The sequence below is a fragment of the Mesoplodon mirus genome (genome assembly GCF_964341445.2).
Source record: "Mesoplodon mirus genome assembly, chromosome: 4".
NCBI classification, from domain to species: Eukaryota; Metazoa; Chordata; class Mammalia; order Artiodactyla; family Ziphiidae; genus Mesoplodon; species Mesoplodon mirus.
Window position 1 is genome coordinate 16,597,439 of NC_138979.1, and position 20,047 is coordinate 16,617,485.

The following is a 20,047-nucleotide window of genomic DNA, read 5'->3' on the forward strand; positions in this document are numbered from 1 at the left end:
TGCTCCTCAACAAGAGAAGCCACCACAATGAGAAGCCCGCACACTGCACCAAAGAGAAGCCCCCTTCATTTGTTCAGTCTGGTGGGTTTTTATCTTCCTCCTTCATCTGTTGTGTGTTTTTCTGTCTTCTCATTTTGCTTAACTTACTGTGTTTGGGGTCTCCTTTTTGCAGGCTGCAGGGTCGTAGTTCTCGTTGTTTTTGGTGTTTGTCCCCAGTGGCTAAAGTTGTTTCAGTGGGTTGTGTAGGCTTCCTGGTGGAGGGGATACTGCCTGTGTTCTGGTGGATGAGGCTGGATCTTGTCTTTCTGATGGGCAGGTCCACGTCTGGTGGTGTGTTTTGGGGTGTCTGTGGACTTATTATGATCTTAGGCAGCCTCTCTGCTAATGGGTGGGGTTGTGTTCCTGTCTTGCTAGTTGTTTGGCATAGGGTGTCCAGCACTGTAGCTTGCTGGTCGTTGAGTGAAGCTGGGTGCTGGTGTTGAGATGGAGATCTCTGGGAGATTTTCGCCGTTTGATATTATGTGGAGCTGGGAGGTCTCTTGTGGACCAGTGTCCTGAAGTTGGCTCTCCCACCTCAGAGGCATAGCACTGACTCCTGGCTGCAGCACCAAGAGCCTTTCATCCACACGGCTCAGAATAAAAGGGAGAAAAAGAAGGAAGGAAGGAGGGAGGGAGGGAGGGAGGGAAAAACGGATAGAACCCTAGAACAAATGGTGACAGCAAAGCTATACAGACAAAATCTCACACAGAAGCCTACACATACACACTCACAAAAAGAGGAGAAGGGGAAAAAATAGTAAATCTTGCTCTCAAAAAAAAAATGTCATGAAGAACCTAGGGGTAAGACAGGAATAAAGACACAGACCTACTAGAGAATGGACTTGAGGATATGGGGAGGGGAAAGGGTAAGCTGTGACAAAGCGAGAGAGTGGCATGGACATATACACACTACCAAACGTAAAATAGATAGCTAGTGGGAAGCAGCCGCATAGCACAGGGAGATCAGCTCAGTGCTTTGTGACCGCCTGGAGGGGTGGGATAGGGAGGGTGGGAGGGAGGCAGACACAAGAGGGAAGAGATACGGGAACATACGTATATGTATAACTGATTCACTTTGTTATAAAGCAGAAACTAGCACACCATTGTAAAGCAATTATACTCCAATAAAGATTTAAAAAAAAAAAAGAGAAGCCCCCCACTCGCCGCAACTAGGGAAAGCCCGCGTGCAGCAACAAAGACCCAATGCAGCCAAAAATAAATAAATAAAAAATAAATTTATTTTTAAAAATGGGCAAATGACTTGAATAGACATTTCTCCAAAGGAAATAAACAAATGGCCAACAAGTATGTGAAAAGATGCTCAACATCACTAATTATTAAGAAAATGCAAAACAAAACCACAATGAGATATCACCTCACATTCATTAGAATAGCTAATTTTTTTAATCACAGAAAATAGCAAGTAGGTAAAATGGTACGTTTACTGTAGAAAATGTATGCCAGTTCCTGAAAATAATGAAACATATACCCAAAAGAATTGAAAGCAGAGACTGAAACAGATATTTGTATACTCCTGTTTATAGCAGCATTATTCCACAATAGCCGAAAGATAGAAGCAGTCCAAGTCTCCAACAATGGATGAATGCATAAAGAAAGTGATACATGTACATACAATGTAATGTTATTCAGCCTGAAGAAAGAAGGAAATTCTGACACATGCTACAACATGGATGAACCTTGAAGACTTATGTAAGTGAAATAAGCCAGTCTCAAATGGGCAAATACTGCATGATTCCACATATATGAGATAGAGTACTCAAATTCATAGAGACAAAAGTTAGAATGGTTGCCAGATGCTAGGGAAAGGGTGAATGGGGAGTTATTATTTAATGGACAAAGTTTCTGATTGGAAAGATTAAAAAAAATTTCTGGAGATGAACGATAGTGATGGTTGCACATCATTGTGAATGTACTCAATGCCACTGAACTGTACACTTAAAAATAGGTAAAATGACAGATTTTATGTTATGAATATTTTACCCAATAAAAAAGGTTTACATTGTTTTCTAATTATAATTTTTCAAGATAATTTGCTATTTAATTTGTTTAGAGAAAAATGAAGAAAATCTAACAAGAATAAGCTTTGAAAATATTCTAGAGGAGCAAAGACTTTAAAGCTTTTAGAAGAGTTTATAAATTTGTTTTCCAAAGGTTACAGAGAGCAAAGTCACATAAAGGTAAGAGTATAACAAAATTTCATATCTGGGGGCCTCCCTGGTGGCGCGGTGGTTGAGAGTCCGCCTGCCGATGCAGGGGATGCGGGTTCGTGCCCCGGTCTGGGAGGATCCCATATGCCGCGGAGCGGCTGGGCCCGTGAGCCATGGCCGCTGGGCCTGCGCGTCCGGAGCCTGTGCTCCGCGGCGGGGGAGGCCACAACAGTGAGAGGCCCGCATACCGCAAAAAAAAAAAAAAAAAAAAAAAAAAAAAAAAAAATTTCATATCTGGGTCACTTAACTTTAGCAATTATTTTCTTGAAAATTATATTTTAAAATTTTTAAATAATAGCATCAATAAACTAATGTAAACTCTGAGATATCACTGAATTTTCTACCTACATTTTGTTGATTTTAATATTAAAATTTTACATAAAACAGTAACCTTGAATGGTAATTATTTTTCTGTATTCAAATAGAAAGATACAATTCAATACTAGTGACTTTTCCTTAAATGGATTGTGAATGTGTAACACTTCTAACTTTGCTTTTTTTTAACTGAAGGGAGATAGGGTTGAGTTAATCATACTAATACTGTGGCATATTATCATCACTAGTTTATTCAAGATCCATCTCTTATTTTTATATTATCACATTCATCCCTATCCTTCTCCCACTACTCAGCTACAGGCATTTGCTCTAATGTATTTAATGTGTCCTTAGATAAACTTGATGTTTGAAAAATATATGTTTTATGCAAGTATTTTAAATTTGCATAGTGGGCTACTGTAGATCTCTTACTTTTTTCTTTTCAACAGCCATACGTTTTAAGCACTATTCTGTAGTTGCAAGTATATCTGAGCCATTGCTTCTCACTGATGCATCACACTCTAATGCTCTAGTCATCCAGTTCCCTGGTGATGGGATCCAATTATTTGTAACCACATGCCTTTTTCATGTTTGCTGGGTGAACACCCGCAAGAATGAGATTGCAGGGGCCAGGGTATAATTTGTTTTCCTGAAGTTCTACTCAGCTGTTCCAAAGCAGCAGTACTAGTTTGCACTTTCAGTGGCAGTGCCTGAAGGTTCCTGTCAACCACTCACTAACACTTGATGTTACCAGGCTTTCTAATTTGTCCTAATCAGGTGAGCATAAAGTGGTATTTCATTATTCCAAATTGTATTTTTCTAATCATGATCATCATCTTTAAGCAACCGTTTCCTTTTGTATATATTTTTATCCATATACCTTTTAGCAATTTAGGTATTCTGTTCTAAGGAAGGGTTTGATTTACTATCTATTTGTGTTGATGTGCAGGGGTTCCTTACATAGTCTAGATATTTATTGCTTATTGGTTTTAAATGTTGCCAATATTTTCTGCCACCTATGCCATTAACTATGTCTCTATTGTCTAGTTGGTCAGAAATCTTTATTTTTAATACAGTGAAATACATTAATTGTTTTATTGTGATTTGGGTTTAGGGGCCTTAGGAAAGTTATTACAAAGATACCTTTTACATTGATTTCTATTAATTTTATACTTTTGTCTTTCATGTTTAGATCTTTGATCCATGAGAAATCATTTTGGTATGTGATATACTACAGGGATCCAATATTATTTTTCTCCATATTATGAGTCATTTTTTTCCAGTTCCATCTACCAAAAGAACCATTCTTTTCCTGATTGATTTATGAAGCCACATATATTGTGTGCTAAGTTCCCACAGAGATGGGATGTTCTTCAGGTCTCTGATTTGCTTCTTACACTACTCTATTTGTTCCTACACTACTATCACACTATTTTTTACATCGGTTTGTATTGTACCATTTATCTGGTAGGATAAGACACCTGCATAGCTCCATTTTAAAAAATTGCTCTAGCTATTCATAGACCTTTATTCTTCTACATAAAATCTGTATGGGAATTGCATTAAGTTCTTAGGTTAATCTGGAGAGAAGTGGCAGCTTTACCATATTAGTCATTGCACCTTGAATATGAGGTAATTTCCATCCATTTTTTTCTTCTTTTAGTATTTTAAAAGCAACTTTAACAATTTCTCTATTAAGGTCTTATGTATTCCTTGTTAGACATACATAACCTAACCCTTGTTAGGTTAAAGTCTTAATGCTTAATTTTTGTTGCTATCTTATTTTATATTTTTCTAGTGAGTTATTGCTGGTATTAAAATGTATTGAATTTTACTAGCAGAGTTTTTATCTGGCAATCTTTTTGAACTTTCTTACTGGTTCTAATAGTTTGCATATATGGAAGTGAGTATGTCATTCCTCTTGCAAACATTTGTCTCATATCGTCTGACAGGCTCTACATTTTATGGAACACTAGTGAGCAGAGAGATCATCTTTGGTTTGTTGCCAGTATTAAAGCAAATCAGTCTAAATTTTTTCCACTGAGTATGTTTTTGCTTTAGGCCTCTGCTAGATGGACATTTTAAGTCAAGAATGTCTTTTAATTTTTTTCCAGCATTATTGAGGTATAAGTGACAAATAAAAATTGTACAGTATATGTATAAGGTATACAATGTGATGATTTGATATATGTATTCATTGTGAAATTATTACCACAAACAAGCTATTAACATATCCATAACTTCACATACTAACCACTTTGTATGTGTATTATATGAACACAAGATCTAGTCTCAGCAAATTTCAAGTATATAATACAGTCTTATTAACTATAGTCAGCATGCTGTACATTAGATTCCCAGATTTTATTCATCTTATAACTGAAAGTTTTTACCCTTTGGTCAACATCTCTCCATTTCCCCCACCTTCCAGCCCCAGGCAATAACCATTCTACTCTCAGATAGTATGACTTCAAGTTATATACATACACATACACACACACACACACACATTTTCTTTATCCATTCATCTGTCAACAGACACTTAGGTTCTTTCCATATTTTGGCTGTAGTGAACAATGCTGTAGTGAACATTGGACCAGTTCAGGTAACTCTTCGAGATCCTGATTCCAATTCCTTTACATATATATATATACTCAAAAATGGGATTCTAGATCATATGGTAGTTCTATTTTTAACTTTTCTGAGGAACCCCTACACTGATTTCCATAAAGGCTATGTCTGTTTACATTCCCATCAAAAGTGTACAAGGTTTCCCTTTTCTCCACATCCCTGTCAGCACAAAAAGTGCTTGTCTTTTTGATAATAGCCATCCTGACAGTTATGATATCTCATTGTTGTTTTGATTTACATTTCACTGATGATTAGTGATGTTGAGCATCTAATCAAATACCTGTTGGATATCTGTGTCTCCTTTGGATGATGTCTAAATAAGATCCTTTGCCCATTTTTACATCTTGCTATTGAGGTGTGTGAGTTTCTTATATATTTTGGATATTAACCCTTTATTAGATGTATGGCTTGTAAATATTTGCTCCCATTCCATATACTGCCTTTTCATTCTGTTGTTTTCCATAATGTTTTCTCTGCTGTTGCAGAAACTTTTTACTTTGAAGTATTCCCACTTGTTTATTTTTGCTTTTGTTTACTTTGGTTTCTGTGTTATATCCAAAAAAGCATTGCCAAGACCAATGTCAAGAAGAATTGTCTCAATGTTTTCACTTAGGAATTTTATGGTTTCAGGTCTTACATGTAAGTCTTTAGTACATTTGGAGTTAATTATTTTTTATGGTGTAAGACAAGGGTCCAATTTCATTCCTTCACAGACAGCTATCCATATTTTCCTACACCATTTATTAAGGAGACTATCATTTTCCCCATTGTGTGTTCTTGACACCTTCGTGAAAGATTAATTGACATAAATGTGTGGGTTTATCTCTGAACTCTCTATTTGTTTCCATTGGTCTATAAGTCAGTTTTTAATGCCAGTAAGATACTGTTTTGATTACTATAGCTTTGCAGTATAGTTTGAAATCAAGAAGTGTGATGCCTCCAGCTTTGTTTTTCTTTTCATTACTGTTTCTATACCCTTATTTATTACTGGTCTGTTCAGATTCTTAGTCTTAGTAGTTTTTGTTTCTAGGAATTTACCCATTTCTTCAGGTTCCAATTTGTTAACATATGATTACTGACAGTAGTCTCCTATGATTCCTTTTTATTTCTATGGTATCAGTTGTAATGTCTCATCTTATTTCTAATTTTAATTACATGAGTGTGTTGAGTCTTCTCTCTTTCTTGGTTAGTCCACCTAAAGTTTTGTCAATTTTGCTTATCTTTTCAAAAACCAACTCTTAGTTTCATTGATCGTTTCGAATCTCATTTGTATTCTTGTTCTGTTTTATTTCTTGTTGCTCTGATCTTTTGAATCTCCTTTCTGCTAACTTTGGGCTTATTTTGTTCTTTGACATGTAAAATTAGGTTGTTTATTTAAGATATTTAAGATACTTCTTTTTTCTTAATGTAGGCATTTACTGCTATAAACTTGCCTTGGTTTTTGCTTTTGCTGCATCGCATAAGTTTTGGTATGCTGTGTTTCCAATTTTGTCTCAAGTTATTTTTTTGACAGCCCTTTGATTTCTTCTTTGACCCGTTAGTTGTTCAGGATCTTGTTGTTTAATTTCCACACATTTGTGACTTCTGCAATTTTTCTTTTATTTTTGGTATCTAGGTTCATACCACTGTTATCAGAAAAGATACCTGATATGATTTCAATCTTCTTAAATTGTTAACACTTGTTTTGCAGTCTAGCATATGATCTATGCTGGAAAATGTTCTGTGTACTCTTAGAAGAATGTGTTTTCTGTAACTGTTGGATAGACTGGTCTGTATAAGTCTTTTAGATCCACTTGTCTGTAGTGTTATTCAAGTCTGCTGTTCCCTTGTTGATTTTTCCATCTGGATGATCTATCCATTGTTGAAAGTAAAGTATCGAAATCCCTTACTACTATTATTATACTGCTGTCTCTACCTCACTTCAGATCTGTCAGAATATTTGCTTTATATATTTAAGTGCTCCAATGTTTGGTATATATGTTATAATTTTTATATACTCTTGACAAATGGACTCCTTCATAATGGTGATCTTCTTTGTCTCTTGTGACAGACTTTGACTGAAAGTTTAGTGTGTCTGATAAAAGTATAGGACCTCTACTGTCTTTGGTTACTATTCACATGGAATATCTTTTTCCATATATTCACTTTCAGCCAAGGTGTGTCCTTAAAGCTAAATTGAGCTTTAAGTACTCAGCATACTGTTGGATCCTGCTTTTAAAAATCCAGTCAGGGGCTTCCCTGGTGGTGCAGTGGTTGGGAGTCCGCCTGCCGATGCAGGGGACGTAGGTTCGTGCCCCGGTCCGGGAAGATCCCACATGCCGCGGAGCGGCTGGGCCCGTGAGCCATGGCCGCTGGGCTTGCGCGTCCGGAGCCTGTGCTCCGCAACGGGAGAGGCCACAACAGTCAGAGGCCTGCGTACCGCAAAAAAAAAAAAAAGCTACACTTTTACTTCTCTCCCTACCTTTTATGCTATTGACGTCACATTTAACTCTCTTGATACTGTGTATCCATTAACAAATTACTGCAGCTATAGTTACATGTAATGCTTTGGTCTTTTAACATTTATACCTGAGTTAAAATTTTATATAATTTATATATATAAATATATATATATATATTTATATATATAATTTATATATACCACCATTACAGTATTACAGTATTCTGAATTTGACTATATAGTTATCTTTACCAGTGAGTTTTATACTTTATATATTTTCCTGTTGTAACTTAGTGTCCTTTCCTTTCAGCCTGAAAAAGTCCCTGTAGCATTTCTTACAAGGCAGATCTAATGGTGATAAAGTCCTTCACCTTTTGTCTGGGAATGTCTTCATCTGTCCTCATTTCTGAAGGACAATTTTTTCATGTATAGTGTTCTTGGTTGGCAGGTTTTTTGTTTTCTTTCATCTCTTTGAATATATTATCACACTCTCATGTCCTGCAAGGTTTCTGCTAAGAAAACTGTTGATAGCCTTATGGGGGGAGGGGAGGCTTTATGTGGCAAGTCATTTTTCTCTTGCTTCTTTCAAAATTTTTCCTTTGTATTTGACTACTGAGAATTTAATTATAATGTGTCTCATAGTAGTCTTCTTTGGGTTGAGCTTGCTTGGGGTCCTTTAAGCTTCATGAATCTGGGTGTCATTATGCCTTCTAAGATTTGGGAAGTTTTCAGCTTTATTTCTTTGAATAAACCCTCTGCTCCTTTCTCTCTCTCTTGTCCTTCTGGAATTCCCATAATGTGTATATTCATTTGTTTAATTAATTATGTCCCATAAGTCCCATTTGCTTTCTTCATTCTTTTTCATGTGCTTTCCCCGCTCTAATTTCAAATGGTCTGTCTTCAAGTTTGCTAATTATTTCTTTTACATGGTCCATTAGGCTTTTGAAGCTCTCTAGAATTCTTTAGTCCTGTCATTGTATTCTTCAGCCTCAGGATTTTTCATCTGTTCTTTTTTTATGGTTTCTGTTAGTTTATTAAACTTCTCCTTTTGTTCATGCATTTCCCTGATCTCATTTAGTTGTCTATAGTGTGTTTTTTTGCATATCATTGAGCTCCTTTAAGATGATTAGTTTGAATTCTTTGTCAGGCAATTAGTAGATCTCCATTTTGTTGGGGTCAGTTACTGGAGCTGCATCAGTTTCCTTTGGTGGTGGTATGTTTGCCTGATTTTCATGATCCTTATAATCTTGCATTGGTATCTATGCATTTTAAGGCACAAACACCACTTTTAGTCTTTACAGTGTGGTTTTAGCAGGTAAAGACCTTCTCTTGTTGGTTCCTAGATGATGGGATTTGCTCTGGTATTGCAGTTAAGTGTGCTTGGAGCCAGATCATATGGCTGCTGCTGCAGGTATAGGCAGGCATGACTCCCAGCAGGTCTCTGGGCTGGCAGGATCACTCCTGGACCTCAGGTGCAAGTGGCTGGAGCCAGATAACAGGCTGATAAAAGGATCCATAGCCAGACCAAGGTTGGAGGGCCTGCTACACACAGCATAGATGTGGATTTCTACCTGGATCCCACAAAGGCACTATTGTCCAGGGATAGGATAGCTGCCAAATTATTGTTGCTGTGTGGTGTTACCAGTGGTTGTTCTCTTATTCTGCCATCTTGATGATGTCACTCTCTGAATGCTTTTTAAAACTATCTACTGATATTTTAATTTTTATTGAAGTATACTTGATTTATGATATTGTGTTAGTTTCAGGTGTACAACAAAGTGATTCAGTTATACACACACAAACACACACACACAAACACACATCTTTTCAAATTAGAGTTTTCCTCTTTTCCAGATACATGCCCAGGAGTGGGATTCCTGGATCATATGTTAACTCTATCTTTGGATTTTCAAGGAACCTCCATACTGTTTTCCATTGTGGCTGCACCAACTTATATTCCCACCAACAGTGTAGGAGGGTTCCGTTTTCTCCACAACCACTCCAGCATTTATTATTTGTAGACTTTGTTGTTGTTGTTTTGCGGTATGCGGGCCTCTCACTGTTGTGGCCTCTCCCGTTGCAAAGCACAGGCTCCGGACGTGCAGGCTCAGCGGCCATGGCTCACAGGCCCAGCCACTCCGTGGCATGTGGGATCCTCCCAGACCAGGGCACGAACCAGTGTCCCCTGCATCAGCAGGCGGACTCTCAACCACTGCGCCACCAGGGAAGCCCTATTTGTAGACTTTTTGATGACAGCCATTCTGACTGGCATGATGTGATACCTCATGTAGTTTTGATTTGCATTTCTCTAATAATTAGTGATGTTGAGCATCTTTTCATGTGCCTGTTGCCCATCTGTATGTCTTCTTTGGAGAAATGTCTATTTAGGACTTCTGCCCATTTTCTGATTGGGTTGCTTGTTTTATTAGTATTGAGATGTATGAGCTCTTTATATATCTTGGAAATTAAGCCCTTGTTCGTCACATTGTTTGCAAATATTTTCTCCCAGTCTGTAGGTCGTCTTTTTGTTTTGTTTAGAATTTTCTCCACTAGCTGATTAGAGTGTTGGATTTAATTACTAGATCTTCTCAATATTCTTGCATTCCATCTTTTCTTGTGTGTGTGCCAAACTCTGCCTGTCCTTTTAAATGTGTTCCTTATAAATGACCTATTTTGATGCACCTTTTTTACTCCAATTACCATTCTTGTAACAGCTATTACATTAGGGCTTACTTCTCTATTATTTCTTATATATTATACTGTATTTTCTATTTATTATAATCTTATATTTTTTAGAGTCAGTTTATTTCTGCCTTACACATGACTCTGCTAACAATTTTTAATCTAGTTTCCTCACTGGCCTGAATGACTCTTTATAGAAGATGCACCATAGTCTGATACTCTTCTATCCAATCTTCCTTCCTTCCTTCATTCTCGTGTGTTAGACCTCCATCACAATTTCAAGGCTCTCCTGGCCAACATCTGCTCCATCTCTCCCTTATCCAATAAATCTAGCACAATTCTAATTCTGTCTTGAGACCTGCTTCACAGGAGACATTTTTATTTTGTTGTTGATCTCAGAGGAAATGCTTTCAATATTTTGTAATTAAGTATAATGTTTTCTGAGTTATTCTTTTTTGCAGATTCCCTTTATCAGATAAAGACCTCCTCCCCTTCTATTATTAGTTTCTGAGTTGTTTTCTTTAACACAACTATGTTTTGAATTGTATTTAATACTTATCTGCATCTATTAAGGTTATCAAATGATATTATTCCTCAATTCTGTAATATGGCAGATTGTACTAATTGATATTTTTAATTGTTTTCATTGAGGTATAACATAGTAAAGTAGGTAAAGTGCATAATCCAAAGTATACAGTTCAATGAATTTTCACATTTGTATATAACCATATATCTACCACCAAAAATCAAAGTCAAGATATAGAACATTTCCATCACCACAGAAATTTTCCTTTTGCTCTTCCCAGTCATCACCCACTCTCACCCAAAACTAATCACCATTCTGATTTCAGTCACCACTGATTATTTTGTCTATCTTGAACTTTACATGAATAGAACATATAGTGTGTACTCCTGTGTCTGTATTCTCTTAGTCAACATTTGTGAGATTTATCCAAGTTGTTGCATGTATCAGTAGTTCATTCTTTTTTCCTTTAATCACTGTTTTGTATTGCATTGTATAAACATATAATGAACACTTGGTTTGCCTCAAGTTGTTGACTCTCAGAAATAGAGGTGCTATGAAACAATTTGTACATGACATCTGGTAGGCTTATGTACTCGTTTATCTAGGGTAAACACCTAGAAGTGAAATTGAAGGGCTGTAAGTTATGCATATGATTAAATTTACTAGATAATGCCAAACATTTTTTTACATTCCCACAAGCCACAAATGAAAGTTGCATTTGCTGGACATTCTTGGGAATAGTCGATATTACCATGTTTTTTCCATTTCAGCCATTCTGGTGTGTTTGAAGTAGCATGTAATTGCAGTCATTGTGTTAATATACATATCCCTGTTGCATAATTACATTGAGCATCACTTTCTATGTTTATTCATCATTTGGATCTCTTTAGTGACATGGCTGTTCAGGTCTTTTGCCAATTTTTCAAAGTGGGTTATTCTGTTTTTTACTTATTGATTGTAGGAATTCTTAACATATTCTGAATACAAATCTTTTATCACATGTATGTATTCCAAATTTTATTGCCCAGTATCTTGCTTGATTTTTCACTCTATTAATATTTCAATCAACAGAAGTTCTTAATTTTAGTGAAGACCAATTTATAATTTATTTATCTTTGTTTCCAATATTAGAAATTTCTGCCTACTTAAAGAAGATGCATTTCTCTAGTAGTAGTATGGTTCATTATTTCACATTTTGATTTCTGATTCTTCTCAAATTAATAATCATTCATGGTATTCAGAAGCACTAGAGTGCCTGATGACTGAGTCTAGGTAAATTCAACTGGCCGATTCACTCAGTCTGTATTTTTTAAAGAGCCTCTTTCATAGTGGATGTTCTTTGATGAGCATTAAATGTGATACTACACACTGTGGGACCTGTGAGTTTATCTATCTGATTCTTTTTAAACTTCTTTTTCCCCACTCTATTTTTTCTCTTTCTAGGCTTCTGACCAACCAGAGAAGTCATTCACTACTACCAATGAGCAAGTATTTTTACCTCAGGCTACTTCTCTTTACATACTAAGTGGATGAGCACATACAACCTGAGCTCTGACCTTTGGGAGGATTTCTCCTTGGAGGGCTACCTGTCTTTCAGCACCACCTGAGTATGGAGTTAGAATATAGCAACAATCCATTTTTAACTTACATCCATATACAAGGTGATCCTTGCATAAATCTTCTTTGGCTTTTTTCCTGTTCCATCAGCTAGACATAAGGGACTCTCCCACCTTCTGACTGATGTATCTATGGATGTGATCTGAGGAGGTGCTGATGATGGATGACATGGAGGTCTGAGTCATCAGCTCATTCAGCTTAACTTGAGCCCTCTGGCCTTGCTCATGCCCTATCTTGGATGCACGGCAGCTACCCTAGAATAGATTGCTATTGGACCCACCTGTCATTTTAATGTGAATCATCTGACAAAACCCAGATTATGATTAACAGTTATAGTTTCATAGAAACTTGATGTCCCACAGACAGTAGTTCTCTATCAAGGTCCATTTTTTTATGTCAGCCTTGCCCTAAGGATATAGATTTTTATTCTGCTACTTGAGCTTACCATAAACTCCATATTCATCTTTCCAACCACTTCATATAATAGAGCCTATCACTTCATAGGATTCAAGCATCTTGTCTGCTTAACCCTAGACTGTACCTGCACCAGAGCTCTTTCCTGAGTCCCATTCAAAGCTGGCAGCATCACCTGGTATATGGGTCAGGTGAGTATTTCCACGTTTCAAATATGCATCCTCCAGAACCCAAATATGATTACCAGGCACTTTCTTTTATTCTTCATTGTGAGATTTGTGAAATGTAATAATTTGTCTTTCACTTTTGAGGCGCTGTCTTAGCATGCCCCTAATAACTTTACTGATTTGGTTTGCCACTGAATATTTATAGGGTTTGTCTCCCACCCCCTGGAGTACATATGGCTATGAAGGCATCCAATGTACTGTGATCTCTTAACCATCTGAAATAATGAACTTAGTTCTGAAGACACAGTGAGCTGATGTGATATTTATCAGCATGTCCAACTAGATCACATCCCTTCAGATGTGTATGAGCGAGTGAGAGAGTAAACACTGCCATGTAGATGTATACTGTTGTCCATCCCAAGTGGATACAAATTATTTCTGATCTTTTCTGGTAAAAATGAAAAAAGAGCACATATAGTGGCCATGTACCAGAGGCCATGAAAATCTGCTCTAGGAAATATATCACATCTGTCATAGCAAATACCAGTGTACCTACTAGTTGAGTCTAGTAGGGGCAAACTGGCAAATTAAACAACATATGATGAAAACCACCATGCCTGTATCCTTCGAGTTATTAAGGTTTACATTAATTTCTGCTGTTACCCTTGAGATACAGTAGGTTTTTAAAACTTACTATCTTAGATGGGTCTGTAGCAGTTTCAGAGGCCTCTATTTGGCCTTACCCACTGTATTTGTGTTCTGTTATTGCTGTAACAAATTACCACAGAGTTAGCACTTAAACAACAAAAATTTATTACCTTGCAGTGCTGTAGACTAGAAGTCCAACACAGGTTGCACTAGACCAAAAACCAGGTGTCAGCAGTCCTGTGTTTCTTTCTGGAGGCTCTACCAGAGAGAATCCATTTCCTTGCCTTTTTGGGCTTCTATATGCTGCTCACATTTCCTTGGCTTATGGCCCCTTTCCTCCATCTTCAAAAAAATGTATCTTTCTGACCGTTTTCCCATAAACACATTTCTCTCTGGCCCTCTTTTGGTGAGAGCTCTCTTTCTGAATGCCTTCTCACATGGCCTTTCCTTAGGGCATGTGGACAAACAGCGAGAGAGCTCTGGTCTCTCCTCACGTGGACACTAATCTTATCAGATCAGGGTCCTATCTGTATGACCTCATTTAACCTTAGTTATTTCCATAAATGCCCAATCCCTGAATACAGTCACATAGGGTTTGGAGGACACAAACATTCAGTCCATAATATCTAGGATGAACTGTGGTTATTAATAATGTGTCAATATTGGTTCATTAATTAGGACAAGTGTACCTTACTAATATAAGATGATATTATTAAAGAAGTATATTAATCATGCCTTTTTATTTTCTGTATTTTTGATGCTTTGACATCTGGGGCCCTCCCAGGGCTAACCAATTCCTCACCTGAGAGCGCTGTTCAAATACAAAGTAACCAGTCCAGAGCCCACCCCAAATAATCTGCTTTACCAGGCCCTCTGATAATTGAGTCATTTAATTCTAAAGTAATGTTTTCTGTTGTAATATCTAATTTTTGTCTTCCATTTTTTATCTTAGTTAATGTAGCTAAGGGTTTGTCAATTTTATTGACCTATTCAAAAAACCAACTTTTAGTTTCTTTTTTTTGCTATTGGTTTTCTATTCTCTATCATATTGAGGTATAATTAATAAAACTTTAATATATTTAAGGTGCACATGTTTTATATATGTACACATCATGAAATGATTACTATGTTAGGTACCTGTATACTTATAATTGCTGTATCTTTCTGACCTTATCTTTATGTTTTTCTTGTTTTGGTCTTAAAGTCTATTTTGTCTGACATAAGTACAGCCACTCTTGTTCTTTTTTAGTTGCATTTACACGGAGTATCTTTTTCCATCCTTTTACTTGCAGCATATATATGTCCTAAGATCAAAAGTGAGTCTCTCGTACATGGCATATAGTTGAATTTTGTTCTTTTCTCCATTCAGCTAATCTATATCTTTTGATTGGTACATTTAAACTCTTTACATTTAAAGTAACTACTGATAAGAGCAGCACTTACTGTTTCCATTTTGTTAATTCTTTTCTATATGACTTAGAGCATTTTTGTCCCTCTTTCCTTCTCTTGCTGCCTTAATTGATGTTTCATTGATTTTTTTTTGGTATGTACATGCTTTGATTCCCTTAATTTCTTGTGTGTATCTTCTATAATTTTTAAATTGAAGTATAGTTTATTTACAATGTTGTCTTAGTTTCATTTGTACAGCAGAGTGATTCAGTTTTACATATATATTATTTTCCACTATAGCTTATTATAAGATATTGAATACAGTAGGTGCTATACAGTAGGTCTTTGTTGTTTACCGATTTTATATATAGTAGTGTGTATATGCTAATCTGAAACTCCTCCAAATCCCCTTTGGTAACTGTAAATTTGTTTTCTGTGTCTGTGGGTCTATTTCTCTTTTGTAAATAAGTTCATTTGTATAATTTTTTTACAATCCAGGTATAAGGGATATCATGTATTTGTCTTTGTCTTTGACTTACTTCACTTAGTATTATAATGTCTAGTTCCATCCATGTTGATGCAAATGGCATTTCATTCTTTTTTATGACTGAGTAGTATTCCATTATGTATATGGGTGTGTGTGTATCTTTTCGAATTGGAGTTTTCTCCGAATATATGCACAGGTGTGGAATTACTGGATCATATGGTAAGTCTATTTTTAGTTTCTTAAGGAACGTCTATACTGTTTTCCTAGTGGCTGCACCAATTTACATTCACACTAACAGTGTAGGATTCCCTTTTCTCCACATCCTCTCCAGCATTTGTTCTTTGTAGACTTTTTAATGATGGCCACTCTGACCACAGTGTGGTGATACCTCATTGTAGTTTTCATTTGCATTTCTCTTAATAATTACTTATGTTGAACATTTTTTCATCTGCCTGTTGGCTACCTGAATGTCTTCTCTGGAGAGATATCTTATGTAGTTCTGCCGCCCAATTTTTGATTGGGTTTTTTGTTTTTTTATAAGCTGTATGAGATATTTCTATATTTTTGAAAATAATCCCTTATCAGTAGGATCATTTGCAAATATTTCCTCCCAGTCCACAGGTTGTCTTTTCATTTTGTGGATTCCTTTGCTGTGCAAAACTTTTTAAGTTTAATTAAGCCCATCTGTTTTTGCTTTTAATTCCACTGCTCTAGGAGATGGATCCCAAAATGTTATGGCTGCAATTTGTGTCAGAGTGTCCTGCCTATGTTTTCCTCTAGGAGTTTTACAGTATCCAGTCTTACATTGAGGTCTTTAATCCGTTATGAGTTTATTTTTCTATATGGTGTTAGAGAATGTTCTAATTTCATTCTTTTACATGTAAATGTCCAGTTTTCCCAGCACCACTTACTGAAGAGACTTATCTTTTCTCTATTGTATATTCTTGCATCCTTTGTCATAGATTAATTGACCATAAGTGTGTATATTTATTTCTGGGCTTTCTATCCTGTTCCATTGATCTATATGTCTCTTTGTGCCAGTACCATACTCTTTTGATTACTGTAGCTTTGTAGTATAGTCTGAATTCAGGGAGCAGGATTCCTCCAGCCTCCGTTCTTCATTCTCCAGATTGTTGTGGCTATTCAGGGTCTTTGGTGTTTCCACACAAATTTAAAAAATACTTTGTTCTTGTTCTGTGAAAAATGCCATTGGTAATTTCATGGGAATTGCACTGAATTTTTAGATTGCCTTTGGTAGTATAGTCATTTTGACAATATTGATTCTTCCAATCCAAGAACACAGTGTATTTTTTCATCTGTTTGTGTCATCTTCGATTTCTTTTCATCAATGTGCTATAGTTTTTGGAGTACAAGTCTTTTTGCCTCCTTAGGGAGGTTTATTCCTAGGAATTTATTCTTTTTGATGTGATGGTAAATGAGATTGTTTCTTTAATTTCTCTGATACTTCATTGTTAGTGTATAGAAATGCAACATATTTCTGTATATTAATTTTGTATCCAGCAAGTTTACTGAATTCATTGATGAGCTCTACTAGTTTTCTGATAGCATCATGTCATCTGCAGTTAGTTTTACTTCTTTTCCAATTTGGATTCCTTTTTTCTTCTTCTTCTCTGATTGCTGTGGCTAAGGCTTCCAAATGTATGTTGAATAAAAGTGGTGAGAGCAGGCATCCCTGTTTTGTTCCTGATCTTAGAGGAAATGCTTTCAGCTTTTCACTGTTGAGCATGATGTTAGCTGTGGGTTTGTCATATACAGCCTTTATTATATTTAGGTATGTTTCCCCCATGCCCAGTTTCTGGAGAGTTTTATTATAAATGGATGTTGAATTTTATCAAAAGCTTTTTCTGCATCTATTGAGATGATCATACGGTTTTTATTCTTCAATTTGTTAATGTGGTGTATCACTCTGATTGATTTGCAGATATTGAAAAATCCTTGCATCCCTGGGATAAATAAATCCCCCTTGATGATGGTATATAATCCAATGTATTGTTAGAATCAGTTTGCTAATATTTTGTTGATGATTTCTGCATCTATGTTCATCAGTGATATTGGCCTGTAATTTTATTTTTTGTGACAGCTTTGTCTGGTTTTGGTATCAGGATAATGGCCTCACAGAACAAGTTCGGAAGTGTTCCTTCCTCTGCAAATTTTTTGGAATAGTTTAAGGAGGATAGGCGTTTACTCTCTTCTCTAAATGTTTGGTAGAATTTACCTATGAAGCTATCTGGTCCTGGACTTTTACTTGTTGACAGTTTTCAAATTACTGTCAATTTCAATTCTGGTAATTTGTTCATATTTTCTATTTCTTCTAGGTTCTCCATTTTTATTGGCGTATAGTTGCTTGTAGTAGTCTGTTATGATCCTTGGTATTTCTGTGGTGTCCACTGTAACTTCTTTTTCATTTCTGATTTCATTGATTTTGGCCCTTTCCCTTTTTTTCCTTGATGACCCTGGCTAAAGGTTTATCAATTTTGGTTATCTTTTCAAAGAACCAGCTTTTAGTTTCATTGATCTTTTCTACTGTTTTTTAAATCTCTATTTCATTTATTTCTGGTTTGATCTTTCTGATTTCGTTCCTTCTACTAACTTTGGATTTTGTTTGTTCTTTTTTCTCTAGTTGCTTTAGGTGTAAGGTTAGGTTGTTTGAGATTTTTTCTTGTGTCCAGAGGTAAGCTTGTATTGCTATGAACCTTCCCTCTGTAGAACTGCTTTCCATGCATCTCATAAGTTTTGGATAGTTGTGTTTTCATTTTCATTTGTTTCTGGGTATTTTCTTTAACTTCCTCTTTGATTTCTTCAGTGAGCCACTGGTTGTTTATTAACATATTAAGCCTCCACGTGTTGTTGTTGGGGGTTTTTTTCTGCATTTTTTTTTTTCTGTTTGCTGTGCCACATGGCTTATGGGATCTCAGTTCCCCAACCAGGAATCGAAACCATGCACCTGGCAATGAAAACTCAAGAGTACTAACCACTGGACCACCAGGTAATTCCCCCGTTTTTTTTTTTCTCTTGTAGTTGATTTCTAGCCTCATAAAGATGCTTGATGATTTAAGTTTTCTTAAATTTACCGAGGTTTGCTTTAAGGCCGAGCATGTGATATATCCTGGAGAATGTTCCATGTGCACTTGAAAAGAATGAATACATTCTGCTTTTGGATGGAATGCTCTATAAATATCAATTAAGCCCATCTGGTCTAAAATGTCACTTAAGGCCTGTGTTTCTTTATTGATTTTGTTGGGATGATCTGTCGTTGATGTAAGTGGGGTGTTACAGTCCCTATTATTGTGTTATTGCCAATCTCTCCTTTTATGTCTTTAACATTTGTCTTATACATTGATGTGCTCCTATGTTGGGTGCATATATATATATATATATATATATATATATATATATATACTTACAATTGTATTTTCTTGGATTGATCATAATGTAGTGTCCTTCTTTGTCTCTTGTAACAGTCTTTTTTATTTTAAAGTCTATTTAATCTGAATATTGCTACTCTGGTTTTCTTTTGATTTCCATTTGCATGGTATACCTTTTTCCATTCCCTCACTCTCCATCTGTGTATCTAGGTCTGAAGTGAGTCTCTTGTAGGCAGCAAATATTTGGGTATTGTTTTTGTATCCATTCAGCCAACCTGTGTCTTTTGGTTTTGGAACATTTAGTCCCTTTACATTTAAGGTAACTATCAATACGTATCTTCTTACTGCAATTTTGTTGTTTTGGATTTGTTTTTGTAGCTTTTTTTCCCCTTCTTTTGTTCTCTTGTGATTTGATGACAATCTTTAGTGTAATGTTTGGATTCCTTTTTTTGTCTATATCCATTATAGATTTTTGTTTTGCAGTTACCATGAGGTTTTTCTATAGCAGTCTATATTGATACATGCTTAAGTTGCTGACCTCTTAATTTCAAATTCATTTTAGATATTCTACATGTGAACTCTTCTCCCCTCAAAATTACTGTTTTTGATATTATAAGTCTATCTTTGGGGTGTGTATGCCTTAACTGCTTATTTTGCATACAAATAATTGTAATACTTTTGTCTTTTAACCCCACTAGCTTTGTGTGTGGATGATTTACTACCTTTACTGTATGTTTGCCTTAGTAGCGAGCTTTTCCATTTCATAATTTTCTTGTTTCTAGCTGTGGCCTTTTCTTTTCTGCCTAGAGAAGTTCCTTTAGCATTTTTTGTAAAGCTTGTTTCATGGTGAACTCTTTTAGCTTTTGCTTCTCTGTAAAGCTTTGATTTCTCCATCAAATCTGAACAACAGCCTTGCTGAGTAGAGTGTTCTTGGTTGTAGGTTTTTCTCTCTCATTACTTTAAGTACATGATTGCCACTCCCTTCTGGCCTGCAAGGTTTCTGCTGAAAAATCAGCTGATGGCCTTATGGGAGTTCCCTTGTATGTTATTTGTTACTCTTAATATTCTTTTAGTCATT

The 20,047-nt window shown here is 36.0% G+C and overlaps 1 protein-coding gene across 1 annotated transcript in view; it reads left to right on the plus strand.

Annotated features, from left to right (window-relative positions):
- CCDC7 (coiled-coil domain containing 7) overlaps window positions 1–15,687 on the plus strand; it is a gene marked incomplete at its 5' end in the record, with an annotated part of 157,268 nt that extends 141,581 nt beyond the window's left edge. Inside the window, 3 exon segments of the mRNA XM_082617670.1 lie at window positions 1,584–2,237; window positions 12,305–12,522; window positions 13,013–15,687.
- Window positions 15,688–20,047: the final 4,360 nt, after the last annotated feature.